We start from the raw sequence: 11,603 nt of genomic DNA, 5'->3' as shown, positions 1-11,603 counted from the left end.
TTTTCTTTCTTTCCAATACCAACCAAACTAATTTGTTTGTTTTAACTCCCTTCTTATTAAATTAAAATAATCAAATATTACTTATTTTTCCTTTTTCTCCCAACTACCGATGCACTAGCTCCCTCCCCTTACTTTGAGCCTACGCGACTCCAAGCCATCGGCGACATAGTCCTCGACTTCCCCTCCAAACCATCGGCGACGACCTGACCTCCCCTTACTTCGACTCTAAACATCTCTATCGACATTGAAGACAAAAATCGGAGAATTGACAGAACCCTACTTTCACCTTCAAACCAAGAATCATCAGTAAGTTATAATTTTCTGCCCTAGATTTCGACTAATTTGTTTTTCTTGCGCGAAAAATTTAAGCTTTAGGTTATGGGTATTTTAGTTCATGGGTATTTTTTATTTTGTGAGGTTGAAGTTGAATAAAATTCGATTTCTATTTTGGAATTACAAATTTATGAATGAGTTTGTATTGCATCTTCTTCAATTCAAGTAAAGATATGTGGATATTTTGTAGATAAACAGAGTATTATACCCAATTTAAGCAGTATGATGCTCAAAATTTGTGAAGTTGAATAAAAATGGGTTTGTGAACAAGATAAGATTTGGGGTTTAATTTCTGTTTAAGTTTGTGTTATTTAGAGACGAATTGATAGCAAATTTTTTTATGTTTTGTTCTTGAATAGAAAAAAATCTTAAATAATTAGTAAATCTCTGGGAAAAAAAATTCTTGAATTGTATATGAATGAAAGTTTGATCTTCAATTTTTATGATTGAATTGAATATTATGTTTTTGTGGTTTAGGTTAAAATGGACTCTGAAGTGGGCTTTGCAACCTTGCATTTTTGGGTAGTTGTAAGTGCAAGAACCAGTTGTTTGTGGTTTCAATTTTCAGTGGTTGCAGTTTGATGGATATATATACGAGTCTTGGTAAAAAATGTGCGGAGATTACTCTCAAATGTATGATTTTACAATACTTAGCTCCGCAACATAAGATGTATGTAACTTTGAACGATGATGATGATGTGCTCAATATGATACATTTTCATATGTGTATGAAGCTGAGCATGATCGATTTGATGGTAGAGAGCAAAAATGAACATGTCGATGACAATCTAAATTTGGGGAGGTAACATATATTATATCCCTCTTCATATTATGGTTTTGATAATATTATATGTTATATCTAGCACAAGTGCATATGATATAACTAAATTGACACTATTAATCGTATCAAACTAGTAAGGGTTGAGGAGGAACAAACACAATCAAGGAGTGATGAGGAGATCGAACAAGTCCATTGTCGAATACTATAGATGCTTGGATTAACTGCATCCAGGGCAAAGGGTACAATTTCAAGGATGCTACTGATTTTAGAAGATGTGTTAAAAACTATGTTGTTGCTACAAGACGTTCATTTTTGTATAGAAAAAATGATCGCGAGAAGTTAATTGTTATTTGTAGTGAAAGGAGTTGTGGATGGAGAATTTATGCTTCAAAATATAAACTAGACAGTATATTTGGGATATGAAAATGCAACCTGTGGCATACTTGTGGTGAGAACAATCTGCGTAGTAGAGGGCATCCGAAAGCCGATACAACTTGGATTACTAATGTGGTGAAAGAAAAATTGAGAGGAGAGCCCTCTTATCACCCTTGTATAATTCAGAAAGATTTGTAAAGAGATTATGAGGTAGAGTTAGACTACCACAAGGTGTGGAAAGACAAGGAGTTAGCGATGCATGATATTCATAGCACAGAGAAGGGATGCTACGATCTAAGATGGTATTGTCATGCTATTCGAAAAATAAATTCTGGCAGTGTTGTTGAGTAGATTGATCCCGTAACATCTAAATTCAAAAGGTTATTTATTTGTTTCCATGCATGTGTCGTTGGTTTTCTTACTGGTTGTAGGCCGTTGATTTTTTTGGGCGAGACTCATATAAAGAATAAGTATAAAGGTTGTATCCTAGTTGCTATATAGAAGGATGCCAACGATGATCTTTTCACAATTGGTTATTCTGTAGTGATGCGGAGAATGACGCTAATTGGGAATGGTTTTGTTATCAATTGAGAAGTGCCCTAATTTCTTGTCAAAGTATTTCGTTCAACGAGTTCACTTTTTTCTTGGATAGATATCCTGGGATTATGAAGACAGTTGAGCAATTATTTGTGAGTAATCACCATTCCTATTGTTTGAGGCATTTAGTGGATAATTTTGTGAAGTAATTAATTAATTATTTACTTTTGTCCGGATACATGTTTTGAATCTGAAATGATTTTTTTGCCTAATTCTTGGTGTTGTGAAGTTATCCAAAACATAACAAAAAGCATTGGTCTTTGATATTCAAGAAAGTTGCGTATGCTTCATCTTTGCAAGAGCATGAACAACATATAAATAATATCATTGACTCCATGCCACTTGCCAAAGGGTTTATTGTCTAATCTCATCCTCAAAGTTGGACAAATGCTTTGTTTCTTAGTGATAGATGGGGTGTTATGAATAATAACATAGCCGAATGTTGGAATAATTGGGTTAAACCAGCTTGTTATCTCCCTATTGTGGCTATGGTGGACCACATACACATGCAGATCATGAACATAATGCACTGGCGACGTGAATCAATATTGGTAATAGTTAAGGAATTAAGTCCGAGAAAGAAGAAGTCTATTGCTAGAGTATATTTTGAATCCTAAAATTTGAGAGTGCATTGGTCATGTAATTGGAAGTTTGAAATAGTTGATGGTGAAAAATCCTTTGTTGTTGATTTAATGGATAAGAATTGTTCATGCAGAGCTTGGCAGATCAATAAGCTTCCATGCAAGTACGCTTGCGCAACTATTGAGTCGAGGTCGTTATCGTTGTATGATTTTTGCGGCAAGTATTTCAAGACTGGAATGTATCGTCAAGCATACAAATGAATTATTAATCCAATCCCAACTTTTGACATTAACGAGTCAAATATTGATAAAGGAAATGTAATAAACGCGCCTGATGTGCATAGTCAGCCAGGTCGTAGGAGGACTAAGAGGATACCATCTCAAGTTGAAACACTTGTGTCAAAGCATAGTTATTGTCATTAGAAAGGTCACAACAAACGCAGCTGCAAAGAAGCTACAAAATAGTTATTGTTTCATTAAAATGATGTCTAATTGTTTGATTTGTCATTTGTTAGTAAATATATAACACTTAGTTTATTTGTGGGTAGCCTGACTAATACTGTTTTTTACACTTATGTAGGAAAAAGAGATTGCTAGAAGGGGAATCAAGCATGGTCTTACATACTATAAGGCCTACACCGAGTAGTAGCATTAGTGATTTACGTATTGTATGATGGTTTTGTTTTTGAAAACCTTATGAGTTGTGTTTGTGCTTTATGTTGACTTTGTATCTTGTAATAATTACTGTTGTGTTTGTGGACGATGTTAGGAACATGAATAATATGTGTTTGTATTTTGATATTTGATATATGCTATTTTGTATACTTTGGTTCAATGCTGGGATTATAAATGACCATGTCCAATTTCGGCTGAAACTTGAGTACAAATGCTAATAAAATGGGCATATGATATGCAAGGACGAGTATAAATATTGAGAAATTAGGTATATGGTGATAATGACCAATTAACTGAAATATGGTACCATAGATGGTAAATTACTTTTAAATCCCCATGCACTACTGTAGGCATGTTTGGTATTAATAAATTGGATATATGATATGTAATGATGCCCCCTCAATAAATATCTAGGAACGTGTGATATACAATGCACAATCTCTCAATCAACTTAAATTTGCTTATATTATATATATCGAATCAAGTAGTGTTTTTAGTAGGGTGTCATAAGAGTGTCAAACTTTCATCCAAATGTACTTGATAGTTTGCAAATTATACTTATACTGTGTAAATATATATATACCTAAATTAGAGTCAATTGTACCTGATTTTTTTTATAATGAATTTTAAATGAGCTTATTAAGTATGACAAAATCTCCATAAGCAAATGAGATGGTCATATTCAGCTCCCACAAGCAAGAAAGGATCAAGGAACAAGTTCATGCAGAAAATAGTTACGGATACATTCAGCCAAGTGTTTTTTTATAAGAGATACATTCATCTAACTTAAACAAGTCTATTAATTAATCATTAACATGCAAAGAATCAATATGTTTATTAACTCTTCATACATGTCAGCGCTCTTAGATGCATTTTTACGATGCTCATCAGTTAACTCTAGCTGAATATTGATTAACTTAGATAGTTCTTCAGTTTGCTTCTTTATTTGACTAGAACTTGAAGAGGCAGTTGAAGTTGACGCTGAAGTTGAGCTTGAACATCTTTTAGAAGTAGAGGGTGAAGGAAGCACATTGTCTCTCCTTGTATGAATTAAAAGCTGTCAATGCTTCCTCTTTACTCAGATACGATTTGTACAATGCACCGCTATATTTGTTAACTTGAGCATGAGTTTCTTCCCAACTATCATAAACACCGGGGTTCCTTCCAACAAAAACAATATAGATTTTCCCCTATATTTACAATAAACGAATATTTTAACCATAAATCCCTTCTAAAACAGTATGTTGAAATAAAATCTTAGGGCTCACCATTTTAGCACTCAAATCTCTCTTGTCGTCACCGCCTATCTTGCTATCACCGCCTCTATTGCCGTCGTCACCATTTTTAGGATACAGATCAAAGTTTGCGAGAGGGAGTTGGGAGGGAGAGGATTGATTTTAGGGAGTTTGGTGGGAGATGAGAGATTAGGGTTTGGTAGGGTTTTATCACCTCTGCTTCGGCTTTTAGGATTTTTTACCCACCCACGTGAGGATCACGTACACAACAACTGTTAAGTATTTTATTTTAATAGCTTGGTAGGGACATATTTCAGATGATGGGGCTTTGTACCTGGATACTCAAATTTTGTATAATTATACTCAATTAAATTATATTTATACTCAATTAAACTACATTTATACTTTATTTAGGAAAATTTGTACCTAATTAACTGTACCTAATTTGTACGTATTGATGATTGATCAACCTATTGTAGATAGTGCTCAATTGGATAGAAAATATACTTGATTTAGTTTAAATTGTGCATAATTACTGTGGAATTATACCTCCTTTTGGACTTTTTTACCTAATTAAACTGCATTTATATGATCAATGACATAAATTTGGACATTTAATTATACCAAATTAACATACAATTATACATAATTTTAAAAAATTGTATCTAATAAAGTGGAGCAATAGTGTCATTAACCTCTTCTAAAATTTCGTTATGGGTGTATATCACATCATGTGAATATCCTATACATTTTCCTCTTCTATTTATCTTAATATGACTTTTGCCCTACTGATGGAAATAATCATCACTAACGATGCTATTGACCACACTAAATGTGAAGTAGTAGGTTCTACAACATCCTAATTAATGCCTATATTATTTCTAATTGTAACTGATGCTTTATAAATTGTACTAAAATTGTGTACATATATGATCAAGTGTATACACAAGGTGATATGATCAAAACAACTCACAAACATTAACCTCTTCTAAAATTTAGTTATGGGTGTATATCACCTCATATGAATATCCCATACATTATTATCTTTCAGTACTTATGGACTCTCATATCAATAGTCCTATTGTAGATAGTGCTCAATTTGATAGGAATTATACTAGATTTAGTAAACATTGGGTTGGATTTAGAAGGAAGTATACCTGATTTTGGACTTTTTGTACCTAAATTTTGTCACATGGCTCTAACAAGTTTTGATAGTTCTATTATAGATAATGCTCAATTTGATAGGAATTATACTAGATTTAGTAAACATTGGGCTGGATTTAGAAGGAAGTATACCTGATTTTGGACTTTTTGTGTCTAAATTTTGTCACATGGCTCTAACAAATTTTGATAGTCCTATTGTAGATAGTGCTCAATTTGATAGGAATTATACTAGATTTAGTAAATATTGGGCTGGATTTAGAAGGAAGTATACCTGATTTTGAACTTTTTGTACCTAAATTTTGTCACATTGCTCTAACAAGTTCTGATAGTCCTATTGTAGATAGTGCTCACTTTGATAGGAATTATACTAGATTTAGTAAACATTGTGCTGCATTTAGAGGGAAGTATACCTAATATTAGACTTTTTGTACCTAAATTTTGTCACATGGTTCTAACAAATTTAGATAGTCCTATTGTAGATAGTGCTCAATTTGATAGGAAATTATACTAGATTTAGTAAACATTGGGTTGGATTTAGAAGGAAGTATACCTGATTTTGGACTTTTTGTACCTAAATTTTGTCACATGGCTCTAACAAGTTTTGATAGTCCTATTGTAGATAGTGCTCACTTTGATAGGAATTATACTAGATTTAGTAAACATTGTACTATATTTAGAAGGAAATATACCTGATTTTGGACTTTTTGTAACTATATTTCATACCTAATTAATAGTTTCATCATTGACCATTATGTACAATTATGATCAATGATGTCTCTTAATAATATTATGAGCAATAGTTAAGGTTATTATCGACCTATTTTGATAGTGCTTAATTGGTTACAAAATATACTAGCTTTTAATATAAATTATCCTAAATTTTGGAGGTGGTATACCTAATTTTTGACCTTTTGTATTTATAAATTGTGTGCTCAGGTTGTCATCACTCAACATAAATTTTACAGAATAAAAACCATATGTTTGTCATCATTACAACACAAAAACCAACAGTATGAGAAGAATTAGCCATCACATCTGTTTTTCCATAGAAACTCAGAGGACGAGAAAAATTAGTCAAATGTTTTTTTCAATATCCTTTATCATCTGATAATATCGTTGATGCAACACGTGCTCGATAATTGTTCATCTTCACGTCATTGGCAAACCTCCAGAAATCATCAGTGTCACGGGATAGACACTCAACCCACATGCAGGCATAGATACCAGAATCAAGAGTAGCACCTTGATGACGACAATCTGCTCTGATCACCTCCTAACTGCCTATGGCGAAACCTGAAAGATGAGCCATGCAACCAACCAAAAATGGTGCCTACAAAATAGGAAATGCTTTAATACTCAGTCTTAAGACTTAATGTAGTAGAATATTGTCAAACTCACATATACTATGGTTGTCCCAGCTGAAAAGGAATCATGGTTTGAATTTCATAGTTTGAATTTTCCTTCAGATACTTCAAAAACCAATAGATACCAATGCCACCTGTTATTAATAGGGAAAATTATATATCTGCATCTTGTAAATATATCTTCATTTAAATCCTGTAATCTTCTCCTAGTGGTCGATGTCAACCTGGTAAGAAAAGGTTCGTATTCCATGTTCTGTAACTGCCTGTATTTGCCATATACCTCCAAATGTAGCAACACTTCTTGCTAGATATTTAAAATAAGAGTACAAATGTTATCTTAATCCATCTTAATCTAATAAGAAGTACAATCAAATATCAACTGTGTTACAAACCTGCACAGTAGTGTCCATACAGTATATCTCAAACCCAAAAGTCGGACTCTATTTTTTCATAATCCTCATGTAAACGTTTATGATTTGACAATCAACCGACTTAACAAATAAAAAAGGACAGAATACAGGTCCAATCAAGTTCAAGAAGTCATCTTGCCAAATGACAACACTAGATGGAGAGAAAAATTATTTCCATTACAAATATTGAGAAAGAAGTGTTAAGACAAAATTTAACATAATCAAATTAGACTTACTCCAATTCATCCCTAGATAAAAATTCTGTCAACACCTTTCTCTCTTCTTCTGATCCTTCTTCATGACCACAGAAATCACCTCTACCTTTATATACATCCATTTTATTCTTGGCAGGATTCTTGTCATCATTCTCAACATCTACGATGGATTTTATTTATGTGGCAACATATTTAGTAATATAAGTTAAAATCCATACATGTTTAGCAATAATATATAATAACACAAAAACTAGTAGACTTCAAAATTATCATTCTAGGTTATGCTCTATCTACTTATTTTTTTGCCTTCCTCCCACGTTTTGGTGTTGAGCTAAGGGGAGTTACAAACATTGATGCCTTTCTTTTCGCCACACAATCAACACTATTCCTCACAGTATCCACAATAGAAGATTGAAAAAAACTGATCTTCTCTGTTTTTGAAGTAGCAACGTCACTACCAGAAACATACTCTTCACTTGAACCACTATTCTTTTCTAGTTCCAAGCCATCATCATCAGATTCTACCAATCCAGTGTTTTCTTTATTCAATTGAGAAATAATATCTTTTACCATCAAACCAACATTATCATCCAAGTTAGGAGTTAGATCTTCATCTACTTCCACATTCAACTCAAATAACCCGGCAAGTTCAGTCTCACCATCAAATTGGACTTCAACATTTTTATTCTCTTCAAAATTAAAATTTTCTTTCTCACCACCTATTTTTTCACTAAATGGTTCTGCCTCCACATCATCATTACTCTTTTCTTCACTACTTGGTTCAGTCATTATCTTCTTATTAGCTAATCCATGACATCTCACACAATACTTTTACCATCAAAATAAGAGTAATGTAGTCAAAAAATATCTTATCATCATCATTTAACATAAATATTATCATTATTTCTATATTTACCAAAGAACTTCCTTGTTTGTCGCTTAACATAATCTCCTTATCTAGAAATAGTACTATATCCAACACATTTTCATAATTATAAACAACAAAACATAACTTCTACTGATCCGGTGATAAGGATGGGGGACCTTCGTCGGTGGAAGGTCAATGACACGCGGAGGTCAAAGGTTAAGAGATTCAATCCTGAGACCCGACCGATCGGCCGGGAATCCCCCGAGCAGAATAAAAGACAGTCCGACTAGGGGTCGGGTTTCCGAGGCTCAAGGTAAAAAGTTTTCACGGCCGAGCGGGATATCCATTCGGCCGGGGCACAAGGCAACGAAGACAAGCAGGAGCAATCTCATCCGAGCATACGACCGAGGCAGAAGTGGTATGCCCGCCGAGCGGCCGAACCGCTCGGCCCTGGAACAGACAGGAAGCACAAGAGGATAAAGGAGACAGGGGATAGCATCATCCTCGAGACGTCTGCCGCCGACAAGCGGCAGAGTTGGCAGCCAAGTCGTACACAGGATCATACGGTGGAAGCTTCCACCGTCACATCCGGGATATGCTCGGACGATTACGGAATGCCGCCAGAGGTACTTTTCTGATAGAGGCTCGTTAAGGTATGTTTGGGGAAGCGTGCACGCATAGGAAAGCGTGCCCGCGTCTCCCCGGGGTCCTATATAAGGACCCCCAGACGTCGACGAAGGTATGCGCAAATTTTTACTGTAGCCACAGTTACGCTGCCTCTCTCGTTGCCTGACTTGAGCGTCGGAGGGCCGTCGCCGGGAAACCCCTCCCGGCTCGGCTTTTTTGCAGGTTCGCCGGAGATCTACACCAACCGTCGGAGACAGCGGAGCATGCCACGTTCCCAGCATCCGTCGACTCAGCGCTCGGACAGGTCAAATTGGCGCCGTCTGTGGGAACGCACCTGAATCCGAGCCTAGAAGATGGAAGAAGCTAGACGTCAACTTCTGGTAACGCTCTCTCCTGAGGAGCTCGAAGCAATAATCCAAGCGCGAGCAGCAAAAATAGTGGAGCAGCAGCAGAAAGCTCAGGGCGAGCGGGCAGCGCAACAGGCGACATCAGCGTCGGGGGGCCGAGCGCCACCCGAAGAGCGACCGGAGCAACTCTCAATATAGGGGCAAAATAAGGGACCGACCGACACTCAGATGGGGGCGCCGCCCGCCCCGATATCTTTTCATCGGGCTCTGTTCCGGACACCCTTGGAGGTCGCGCAAGCTAATCAGGACAAAGGTTCTTCTTCAGATGAAGCACCCATCCGGGACGTCAGAAAAGGAAAAGCGCCCCAAACGGATGCGTCACCCGAGCGGATCAACCGGCAGTTCTCAGATGCCATCCTGCTGGATCCACTGCCAAAACATTATGTGCCCCCCGCGATCGGGGAATACAACGGGACAACCAACCCAGACGACCATCTGGGTAAGTTCGACAGCACTGCTACTCTACATCAGTACACAGATGGTGTGAAGTGTCGGGTGTTCCTCACCACCCTCTCGGGATCGGCGCATCGATGGTTTCGGAGGTTGTCGGATGGGTCTATCACGAGTTTCAAGGAATTCAGAACGGCGTTCCTCCATCATTTTGCGAGCAGCAGACGCCACCAAAAAACCAGCGTCAATCTGTTCGCCATCAAGCAAGGCACGAGGGAGTCGCTCCGAGCGTACATCCAGCGCTTCAACCAGGTGGTCATGGACATTCCAACGGTCACCTCGGAAACAATGATGAACGCGTTCACGCAAGGGCTCGTGGACGGTGATTTCTTCCGCTCGCTGATCCGGAAGCCGCCTCGGGATTACGACCACATGTTGCATAAGGCCAACGAGTACATCAATGTGGAAGAAGCCCAGGCGGCGAGAAGAAAGGAAGCCCTGAGTGACCAACCAGCTTCCACCGAACGAAAGCAGCCAGTCAGTCATCAGCCCCCCAAAGGACCGCGAGCCGAAGCCGCCCGTCCTCATCAGCACACTCGGCCGCACGCCGTCCAGCAAGTCACGGCTGATCGGCCCAAGCCCAAGGGGAAGGTATGGACCCCAATGTTTTGTTCACTCCATCAGTCAGCTACTCACAACACCCGCGACTGTCGGAGCCTCCCCCCCATCGCTCATCCTGCGCCAAGGAGCTACCGTCGCCGATCACCTTCACCAGACCGGCGGCATCGACAACGGAGCCCCGTTCAAAGGATAGAAAGGAGATCCCTCGAGCGGCAGCATCGCCAGCAGCCCGGGGCCCACCATCGGGCATCGTATGAACAACCCCGACCATCCGCTTGGGAGGAGGAGAACAGGGGCAACGCATCTCGAGGCGAGATCAACATCATTGCCGGAGGCCCGACCAGCGGAGACTCCAATAGAGCCAGAAAGGTACACGCAAAATAGCTGAGGATCCACGCGGTCGGCTGCAGGCAGGAGAGGGCAAGCGGGCCCGAGATCAGCTTCGGGCCTAGGGACCTCGAGGGAGTCGAAGTCCCGCACGATGACGCCCTGATCATTTGAGCGGTAATAGCCAACTATACTATTCACCGCATTTTTATTGACACATGCAGCTCGGTCAACATAATATTCAAGAAGGCCTTCGACCAACTACAAATCGATCGAGCTGAACTACTGCCGATGACAACCCCCCTCTACGGGTTCACCGGGAACGAAGTCTTGTCAGTCGGCCAGGTCTGGCTAGCTATCTCGTTGGGCGAGGAGCCGCTCAGAAGGGCAAGGACCACCACCTTCATCGTGGTTGATGCTCCTTCTGCATACAACGTTATCTTGGGACGACCGGCACTCAACGAGTTTCGGGCGGTCGTCTCTACCTTCTGCCAGAAGATCAAGTTCCTAGTGGAAGATCAAGTAGGGGAGGTGCAGGGAGACCAACTGGCGGCTCGAAGATGCTATGTGAAGATGGTCCGAGCCGAAGCCAAGTCCGCTCGGAAAGTGTCGCAAGTCGAGGTAAATGCTATT

The sequence above is a fragment of the Zingiber officinale genome, chromosome 6B (genome assembly GCF_018446385.1).
Source record: "Zingiber officinale cultivar Zhangliang chromosome 6B, Zo_v1.1, whole genome shotgun sequence".
NCBI lineage: Eukaryota > Viridiplantae > Streptophyta > Magnoliopsida > Zingiberales > Zingiberaceae > Zingiber > Zingiber officinale.
Note: the sequence above shows the minus strand (reverse complement) of the source record.